This window comes from Octodon degus, unplaced genomic scaffold, assembly GCF_000260255.1.
Source record: "Octodon degus isolate 3935 unplaced genomic scaffold, OctDeg1.0 scaffold00117, whole genome shotgun sequence".
NCBI classification, from domain to species: domain Eukaryota; kingdom Metazoa; phylum Chordata; class Mammalia; order Rodentia; family Octodontidae; genus Octodon; species Octodon degus.
The window spans coordinates 878,862-888,361 of record NW_004524693.1 but is presented as its reverse complement, the minus strand read 5'-3'; the positions used below and the strand labels follow the sequence as shown (position 1 = coordinate 888,361).

Genomic DNA, 9,500 nt, shown 5'->3' with positions numbered 1-9,500 from the left:
TTTTTTGTATTTTAGGGAAGGGTCTACAGGGTGTTCAGGGTCTCACTACTAGATCGGGCTCGTAGTGATCCTCCTGTTTACAGCCTCCCAAGATCTGGGATTACAGGCGCTCTCCAGTCTCAGTGCACCCCGGGGGCAGGGCTGGCACAGCAGGCCCCGGGATCAAACCCCTGGCTCCTGTGCCTGTTTACAGGAGCTTTAATCCGCTAAACTATTTAGCCAGTCCTCCCAAACCCTTTTAATTCTTTTATTTTATGAATAAAAGATGTGATATGTACATTACCAATCACCCACATATGTATTGCAAATGTACTGATAAAGTTAAAATTATTTTTTGAGACAGAATCCAACTAAGCTATTAAGTTGTCCAGGCTGGGCTCAAAATTGTAATCCTCCTGCCTCAGTACCCCAGAGTGCTGGAATGATAGGTGCTTGCCACCAGGCCCAGTTTAGCAGCCTATTTTATCCCTAAGGTTTTGTCCACGCAGTTTCACTTATACCAACCCTGTCACTTGGCCTAGTCACTGAGGTTACTCATAGGCACTGAGATTTCACTCAGGTCACGCTTCCTTCTCTTTATTTTCTGGGCTAGCTCCTGAGACTGGATTTCATGAGTCTCCTCTGTGCTTCCTACTAAACTGTTAGGGAATACAATTCTGCAGTATTTTAAAAGGCACACACCGTTTACTGAAGACAAGTGGAAACATTCTGAAACGAACATTTGTATTTTTCTCTAAGCCCCAGATTCAAGAAGGTAGATGGGCCATTTCATTATTCCTTACCCAATGAAATCCATCCTCCCCTGCTGCCACAGCCAAAAGCAGAAATTCCCAAACTGAAGGTCATGAAAAGATTTATGCTTGGCACTGCCAGTGAAGATTTCAAGAGAACTAATAAAATTTCCTTTAGAGTACTAAGAGGAAAGAAAGGGACATAGTATACAAAAGCCCAAGAATAAAAAAAGAAAAGGTCTGCTAAGTGTTAGAGGTGACAGGAAAAATAGGTTTTTGGTTTTTTTTCTTTGTTTCTTTTTTTTCCAGTACTGGGGATTGAACTCAGGCCCTTGTGCTTGCCAGCGAAGCGCTTATTCCACTGAGCCATCTCCCCAGCCCCTAGTGTCTCTGATCTTAAGAAAGAAAGGCTCATACAAAATGTAGCATTCTCGTTTACAGAAAAAAATTTCATGCAGAAAATAATCTCAGAGAACACTAAAATGAAACTATCCTTGTCTCTACAAGCCCACTTTTACTTAAAAGAGGTACAATTTTTTTAAGATTTTTTTAAAATTTTATTGAGAAATAACTATGAATGAGACAGTTTCAAAGCTGATTAATAGGACAGTTTCGATAATCAATACACTGTACATTGCTATCTTCTTAGTGGTTATCCATAGTACAAGAAGCAGACAGAATGTCCTGTCCAAACACTGTTAGTACACCTCTTTCTTCTCATTGAATTAAGTGAAAGTAGCTGTATATCTATCCTAACTGGTTTGTATATATAAATACAAAATGATCTTTCCTTTGTATCCCCCTCCTTTTTTTTTTGTTTAGTCCTGTCAGTGGTGAATATTCTATTGGCATCTAAATACTATAGGTGTTTGAGTTCAGCTAAACAATCCAACTCTGTCCAGGAGTCTATAATATTAGTGGGTTATCCTCAGAAGTTATTGACTTGAGCCTTTTACAGCTCATCATATTAATATGGCTTTACTTTATATAAGAGATACGTTTTTTTTTTTGTTTTTTTTTTTTTGGCAGAACCAGGGATTGAACTCAGACCCTTGCGCTTGCCAGGGAAGCGCTTATTCTACTGAGTCATCTCCCCTGGCTCCAGAGGTACAATTTTTTATAGGAAATAAAGTCTAATATGAATTAAAATGAAAGCAATACTGCTATACATATGGTGACCCAGCCCCGTTCATTAGTTTTATTCAAAAACGGGGATTTTCCCAAAATTATGTTTATATCATATCAAACGACCGATTTTTGCCACAAAACATTAACTAACAAGTCCATTAAGCAAAGATGAAAAAAAGCAAACAATTATTCAAAACAAGTTACCTCTCAGCCTCGCACTTCCTCCCAGACTGCGGTTCTAGACTTCCGCTGCGTGCACAACGTGCCCAGGTGTAGGCAGATTCTTCTGTGATCTCCCCAGTCTCTAGTCTGCCCCGAGGAACAACTTAGTTTAAGTGGTTTTGAAATGACCTGAGAACTAAAACCTGTAGTTTATGGAGGAGGGATATGGATGACTTCTCTCAGAAGTTTTAAATCAAGTAAATAAATAAATGAGTAATACAGGCAGTCGGTTTGAAGAGACAGCAACACATACAGTCTTGTCTCCCTCACTAACTAATCCTTGAAAGTGTTACCTGTCATGAAAACATCTGCGTTCAACGCAGATCAGTAGTCACCGTTCCATTTGCAGAACTTCACAGGAAAATACAAAGTTCATCTGAGTGACTTTCTCCCGCTTCCATTAGCTCCTGATGCAGCCTCTTAGCATGCCAACTTTATTTTACTATATGACTCACCACACTGGTAATGAAAAGATAATCCGAAGGTAAGTATATGATCGACAGATTTACATTTTCACAGTGCACTACGCATCATTGTGTTGAATTTCAAACACCTTTAAATATGAAGAGTCAAAAGCAGACAAGAAATCCTAGAGCCCAGATTCGACTCTAGGCTCTCCCTTCCACAGTCAACTCTGCAACTTTGAGGAATTTCTGTAGCCTTTTAGGAACTCAGTTTGAAAAAAAAAAATTATTGTAGGGGCTGGGGATGTAGTTTGTGTTTAGCAGGGACAAGGCCCTGGGTTCAATCCCCAAGTTCACACACACAAAATGTTATTCAATTACACTTCACAAGTCATCCATTCTAGCCTTCTAATAACAAACAAAAACTGACACTGCATTTTTCATGAGAAAAGGGTCAGTTTCTCATATGTAAAATGAGCTGATAGAACAAGAGTATGCCTATCGGCCGCCAAATAGCTCAACGGATTAAAACACCTGCAAGCAGATGCAGGGGCTGGGGCTTCGATCCCCGGGCCTGCCATGCCAAGGCGGCAATTGAAACTGGGCGTGGTGGCACGCGTCTATAATCCCAGCTCTTGGGAAGCTCTAAACAAGTGGATCAGTACGAGTTTGATCTAGTAGTGAGACCCTGAACACCCTGTAGACCCTTCCCTAAAATAAAATAATAATAATAATAATAAAGATGTCTATCTAGTTTCTGTGATTTTTCAAAATCATTGGTATTTATAACTAAAATTCAGTAAATGCCAAGTACTATACATTTCTTTTGAAAGTTTATCAAATCTTTCTTCACATATCCAAATGACATTTTATTCCAGCCCAAGTAAAAATAAAGAGGCTCAGGCCAGCATCAAAGTGTTCATCATCCTTCCAGTCTCCACAGGGATTTTTTTTCTTTCCTTGATTTAATCTCCGTGCACAGGACCAAGAACCCTGCAAAGCCAGAAGAAGCCAGAATACTTCATAATGCTTCTCTAGACTAGATAGCATGTCGTACGTAATGTAAAATGAGAATTGATTGGGATTGGGGCCATTTGCCACACCACCTCATATTCCAATAGCTAAAAATAATATTCTTTGCTTTGGAACACAGGCTCAGACTTGGTAACTTCTCTTGGGAGTTTTACATGCATTAAATAAGTAAATAAGAACTGCAGGGAGGCTGTGTGAAGAGAGAGCAGTACATAGAGTCCTGGCTCACTAACTACGCTTTCCCCCAAGCGTCTATGTACTCATACTCATTACCATAGCAGTCACTTCTCTGTAAATTGAAGTTAGGAAGGTGGGAAGGAGCTGCGGATCGGCTAGGGAGCTTGGTATGCGTTTTGTAGACATCTGCTGGTTTGCTTCTACATGAGGGATTTTTATCACCAGAATCTGCTGGCTCAGTTGTAAGGAAAAGGAAAGCTCGACTCAGAATAGTTTTTCCTTTTCCTGAGAATTGTCTTCCATCAAAACAAAAAAAAAAAAAAAAAAAAAAAAACAAAAAACCTCCAGGCAGGTTTCTTTGGGAAAACTTATCTTCCCCCAAGTCTTCGGGCACTTGCAAATACTTGCTATATTATTACTTCTCTTTCAGGGCCACAGAAGCATATTCATGACATTCTTTCTTTTTTTTTTTTTTTTTTGAGGAACCAGGGATTGAACTCAGGCCCTTGCGCTTGCCAGGGAAGTGCTTATTCTACTGAGCCATCTCTCCAGCCCATTCATGACATTGTTGCACAGAGCCTGTATTTGTAGTATGCACACCGTAAGTTACACTTGGTTCACAGCATACAGTTGGACACAATGACGTACTGTGCCTCAGCTGTCAAAGTCCATCCGTCCTTCTACAAGTGTAGGTTATGCTTTGCTTCTTAGTGTGAAAAGAAATACAATAGAAACTTAATTCATTTCAATAAACTGCAAATAGCTATTGTGGTACATTGTGTAAGAAATAATGTCAGGGCTGGGGAGATGGCTCAGTAGAATAAGCGCTTGCCTGGCAAGCACAAGGGCCTGAGTTCAATCCTCAGTTCTGAAAAAAAAAAAAAATTAAGAAATAATGCCAAGGTAAAGGTAAATCAGTCTGTACATCTTCTTAGTGGTTATTGTACATGTTTAATATAACCCAATTTTTGAAAATTTCTTCTTGGTATTTGGCTGAATCCACAGATATGGATTGCTCAGGTTTCTTCATGCCTCAAAGTGTTATTTGCTCTCTCTCTAATATCTAAATATGTATTAAAATATATTATATAAAATATATAATATAAAAAGAATATTAAATAAAAGCAATAGAGATTGGCTATTTAGTGTACAAATATATTACACATGTACATACATGGTTTATAACAAAATTCTGACTTTGAGAACAGTTTTAAATATTTATGTAAGTTTCAAACTTTTAAGTTTCTGAGGTGCTTTTCTTAATCAGAGCAGCTTTGGAAAACTCATTTGCAAATTATTCAGTAGACTTGTTTATCATACAGAATAGCAGTGATGTACAAAGAGAATATTCTGAGCCGGGCATGGCAGGACAGAGGCGGAAGCACAAGCTCCAACGCCATCTGGGCAACTTAGCAACTTGGTGAGATCCTGCCTCAAAATAAGAGGTAAGTGCAAAGGTCCTGGATTCCACTCCCAGTAGCACCGAAAAACAAAACAAAAATAAATAAACAAAACCATAAAACTATATTCGATGAAACGGAGGGCATCAAAGCTGTCTGTTTTACCCAAAATTCAGGTTTCTTTTTTGTTTTGGTTTTTTTTTTTTTGTTTTTTTTTTTGTTTTTTTTTTTCAGAACCAGGGATTGAACTCAGGCCCTTGTACTTGCCAGGGAAGCACTTATTCTGCTGAGCCATCACCCCGGCCGCTAGTTTTTGTTTTGGTGAAACCTATTTTTGATCTCTAAAGTCTTCTTCAGACTACAGGATTCAAAGCAAGGGCCCAGAGCTGAGATTCCCAAGAAAGCTGCCATATGTGGGAAATATAGTTAGCAATATCAGCTTCAAAACCACAGATTTTTTTTTTCTTTACTGGTGGTACCAGGGATTGAACTCAGGACCTTGTGCTTGCCAGGCAAGCATTTACTCCACTGAGCTATCTCCCCAGCCCCAAAACTACAGGCTTTTGTTGGAAGTAAGAGTTAAAACCAAGTAGACTTGACCTCAGAGGTCCCCAGAACTAGGCTTTTCCATTCACTCACTCATGCAACAGTTACAGCGCACCAATTTGCGAATCACTTTGTTGGACGCTAAGGTACAAAGATGAGCTAGATGCTGTCTCCTGCTAGAGCGAGACAAATGCAAAATTATCAAATATTTACAGCACAGTGTGGGAACAGTATACTATAATAGAGGGAATCGGTGGCACCTAAGGCAGCTCAGAGGAGAGAATGACTAATTCTCTACTGCCATTCTCTGCTGGAGGGCATCTTCAAGCAGAGAGGGTTTGGAGACCAGACCTGCTCCAGATAATATCAAAAGAAATTCTGAAAAACACACTTAGCCTTTGTCCCTGTTTTTCTGACAAGTGCCTAAAATGCTTGGAATTTCTGCAATGACAGAACCCTCTTTTGTTATTCTTTTTTTATTTATTTTATTTATTTTGTTATTTTGGTTTTTTGGGGTTTTTTGCAGTACCGGGTATTGAACTCAGGCCCCTGCACTTGCCAGGCAAGTGCTTATTCTACTGAGCTATCTCCCTGGTCCTCTTGAGATTTTCTTTTTTTCCTTTTTGGCGTAACCAGGGATTGAACTCAAGCCCTTGAGCTTGCAAGGCAAGCACTTATTCTACTGAGCTATCTCCCCGGCCCTCCCTGGCCCTCTTTTGTTATTCTTAATGAGTCCCTTACAACTAAACCTAACTGTATGCTAATGAGGGTGAATTTTGGAGGATGGTAATGGGAGTCATGGCAACCTACCACAGGGTCAGAAATTTCAGCCCCAGTCTTCAACTCTACAGAGGTGGGAGGTGCAGGAGATTGAATCAGTCCATGATGAGCTATGATTTAATAAAAGCCCCCATCAAGGACTCGCCATTGAAATCCAAAAGAAGGGAAACACTTTAAGACATTAGGGTTACGGGGCATGGTGGCATGTGCCTGTAATCCCAGCACTCAGGAGCCTGAGGCAGAAGGATTGTTGCAAGTTTGATGCCAGCCTGAACTGCATAGTGAGACCCTGTCATAAAGAAAGAGAGGGGGGGGGGGAAGAAGGAAGGAAGGAAGGAAGGAAAAAAGAAAAGAAAGAAGGAAAGAAAGTCTAAGTGGATAACTTGGAGAATACTCTTAAAAGTACCATCAACAAAAGCAAAAATAGACAAATGGCATGCCATACTAAGATGCTTCTGCACAGGAAAGGAATCAACAGAATTAGCACAGAGCCTACAGAATGGAAGAAAATATTTGCAAACTTACGGCCCAACAAGGAATCTATATCTAGAGCACACAAAGAGCTAAACACAACACTGAAAAGAAAAAAAAAAATTCCAATGTAAAAATGGGCTAAGAGCCTACTTAGGCAAGTACAGGGACCGGGGTTTGATCCCCAGCACCACAACACCACATGCCACACCAGCCCTGCCTCCGGGCACAGAGCCAACCATTAGCATGGTGGTGCATGCCTGCAATCCCAGTGCTGAGGATCACTATGAGTCTGAGCTGTGTAGGGAGACCCTGTACCAAATACATAATAAATAAATTAATTAATTAAATTAAATGTGCAAATGACCAGAAGAAAAATTTCTCAAAAGAAGCCAAGTGACCAAAAAGTGTGTAGAAAAAGGGTGCAGTATCAGTACTCATCAGGGAAATACAAATCAAAATCTGAATGAGATCTCTTCCCAGGTAGAATGACTGTTAGAACAATGCAAAAGGAAGTATTGGTGAGGACACAAAGGGGACCATCACACACTCTTGGCAGGGGTGTATGTTAGTGTGGCCGTTATGGACTACTGCATGGAAGCCACTAAATGAATCAAAAATAGGACTGCCAGGGGCCAGGAAAATGGCTCAGCAGAATAAGTGCTTCCGTGGCAAGCGCAAGGGCCTAAGTTCAATCCCCGGTTCTGAAAAAAAAAAAAAAAAAACAGGACTGCCAGCAACAAAATTCTATTAAAAAGCAGAATGTTCCAGCAAAAAAAAAAAAAAAGTAATGTGGCTAACACACACACACACACACACACACACACACACACACAAAAGAATATTCCGGCAATCCTATTCCTGGGCATTTATCCAATGGAAATGAAATCCATACGTTGAAGAGATTCTTACCTTCCCCCATTCATGGCAGTACCATTCACAATAGCCAAGATATGGAATGAATTTGAGTGCCCATCAGTAGATGACCAGAGAAAGAAAATGCAGTGTATGTGTATGCAAGGGCATATTATTCAGTCATAAAAAGGAATAAAATTTTGTCTTTATAAAATAGATGGGAATACTCTGGTTTCTCTTCAGATCGTATAAATCTTTCGCCTTTTACAAAATAGATGGGGGCTGGGGAGATAGCTCGGTAGAATAAGCATTTGCCAGGCAAGCATAAGGTCCTGAGTGCAATCCCTGGTACCAAAAAAAAAAAAAAAAATGGGACTAGAGAACAATATATTAAGTGAAATAAACCAGTCACAGAACTAGAAATACTACATATTCTTTACTCATTTGTGGAAGTTAAATAAGTCATTCTCAGCTGGATGTCATGGCACAGGCCTGTAATCCTAGCACTTTGGGATGCTAAGGCAAGAGATTCACAAGTTCAAGCCCAGCCTCGGCAACTTAACAAAACTGTGTTTCAAAATTAAAGGGGGTGGTGGCTAGGGATGTACCTTAATGTGGAAAACTTCCATCCATTTCTTTTTAGCCCCCCCACACACAAAAAAGTTGATCTCACAGAAAATAAAACAAACAAGCAGAACAGTGGTCACTAGACCGAACATTGGTCACTAGAGCAGGGTAAGTATAATTAATAATTTATGATGTATTTCAAAATAACTACACAGAAAAATTCAGGTACTCAATATACAGAACTGATAAATGTTTGAAGAGATGAAAATTCAAATTACCCTGCTGTGATCATTACCCACTGTATACATGTACTGATTCATTACACTGTACCCCATAAAAATTTACAGGTATTATGTGTCAATTAAAGTTTTAAAATACTAAACATAAACCCTAAATGAAAACATTTGTCCAGAGAACTCCAGATTGATGAACACATCAAAGTGCTAGGAGGTTGGCATGCACAAAAAGGAGTGCATTGATCCTTTATAAACACACACACACACACACACACACACACAACTCTTCCATTTGGTTGTTCCTGAATTGTGTCCTTTATGACAAACTAGAAATACTAGATGCAATATTTGCCTGAGTTCTAAGAGTTATCAAGCTTTAGAGAGGACTGTGGAAACTTGCAAATTACACCCAGTTGATCAAAAGTACGGGGACTTGTTACCTTGAAAAAGGGCAGTGCTGTGGGACTGACTCTTTAATCTACAGGGTCTGCTCCAAGAATAGCTAGTGCCAGAATTAAATTATTGCAGATCAATTGGTGTCAAATAATCTAAGATTTGGAAAACTGGGCAGGGGCCGGGGAGATAGCTCAGTGGAATAGGAGCCTGCCTGGCAAGCGCAGGTTCCTGAGTTCAGTCCCTGGTACTACAAAAAAAAAAAAAGAAAGAAAGAAAGAAAGAAAGAAAGTAAAAGAAAACTGATCGATACCACAAAACACCACAAAGAAGCAAACCTTCATTGCAACCATTTCTTATTCTTGGGATTGAACCCAGAGCCTTTGCACTGAGCTACATCCTCAGTACTTTTTTTTTTTTTTTTTTTTTTGAGCCAAGGTCTCACTAAGTCCCAAAATTGCCCAAGATGGGTTCAAAATTAAAATCCTTGGGCTGGAGAGATGGCTCAGTGGTCTAAAGCACCTACTTGGAACAAGCTTGGCAAAGCACAGGGACCAC

At 39.8% G+C, this 9,500-nt stretch overlaps 1 protein-coding gene across 2 annotated transcripts in view; it reads right to left on the bottom strand.

Annotated features, from left to right (window-relative positions):
• The window catches only part of Il13ra2 (interleukin 13 receptor subunit alpha 2), a 68,296-nt gene that overhangs the window by 49,650 nt on the left and 9,146 nt on the right, over positions 1 to 9,500 (bottom strand). Inside the window, exon 1 of one of the 2 annotated variants that reach the window (XM_023699883.1) lies at positions 2,064 to 2,131. The exons of the other annotated variant lie outside the window; for it this stretch is intronic. The gene's annotated coding sequence lies outside the window, so the exon portion shown is untranslated. Of the gene's footprint in view, positions 1 to 2,063; positions 2,132 to 9,500 lie in introns of those variants that run through there. 2 annotated transcript variants of the gene reach the window in all.